The sequence below is a fragment of the Austrofundulus limnaeus genome, unplaced genomic scaffold (assembly GCF_001266775.1).
Source record: "Austrofundulus limnaeus strain Quisiro unplaced genomic scaffold, Austrofundulus_limnaeus-1.0 Scaffold50, whole genome shotgun sequence".
Classification (NCBI taxonomy): domain Eukaryota; kingdom Metazoa; phylum Chordata; class Actinopteri; order Cyprinodontiformes; family Rivulidae; genus Austrofundulus; species Austrofundulus limnaeus.
In genome coordinates this window covers 496608-497709 of record NW_013952452.1, presented here as the reverse complement: position 1 = coordinate 497709, position 1102 = coordinate 496608, and positions in this window count along the sequence as shown.

Below are 1102 nucleotides of genomic sequence, written 5' to 3'. Positions count from 1 at the left end.
ATAATAATAATAATAATAATAATAATAATGTCAAGGACCTAAACAGATCAATGATCGCTTTCTACAGGTTTTATGAAATTCAGTTTGTTCATTCATAAAATATTAATAGTACAAACAAACACATGCATACACACAAACACAGGCAAAAACAYTATCAGTCTGGTGGCTGATAATTGGCTCTAACATTTATTGTCTAACTGTTTGGACTTCCGGCACAAGTTTGTCTCTTGTACATTTTTGCTGGAGCACTGTTGCTCTATTTTCTACTTAGTGCTGCCCAAGATGGTTGTTATTATTTTTGACCAATTACAAACAAGTTTTGTGTGTGTCTCTCTCTTTTTCCCCCGGCACCAGAAATTACATAATTGTGTTCAGACCATTCTCCTGTGCCGACACCGAGATGGGCGAGTAGATTTGGCCATGTGAGACTAAATGTCAACCAACACCGAAGCCTACTGCATCATTTTTGAAGACTATTTATAAAAGCTGCTGTAGATATTGCATAACCCCTCAGTGCAGAGGTATGACTCCAGCTTTAGCTTTTCTTTTATTTTTCTTCTTCTTTTTTTAAACTGGAACAATGCAGTTAGTTTTTTATCATATACCTTTATATAACTAAAAATAACAATTATCAGTTGCATCTTTTCAGCTCAGTTAAACAGTAGAAAGTAGATTAAAACTAATGAACACTGTTATTATTTGTGTGTTTGCAGGTTCATGGGATAATGTGGTAACTACATCTACAGCCAAACACATTTTAATGAAACTCTCAGAAAAAAATCGAGGATCAACAACTGAATAACTGTTGGACTAAATGACATTTAAGATGACCATCACAGCTAAGCAAATTATAGCAAATAGAAAATAGCCTGGAACTCAATCAGTTTTTACAGATATCATGTTATAATTTGGTARGTGGTTGAGAGTCATTCACATTACATGATATGGGTGCTAACACTTGATGGGATCTAAACATATCTCAAAGTTTTAGTTTGACCAAATTGACTGTACCTCCAACACTCCRTCATCTGACTTTAAAGGCAACAAACAATATATTTTCCATGAAGAATTGCTGGGCCTGACTTTTTGTTTTAGATCTGCA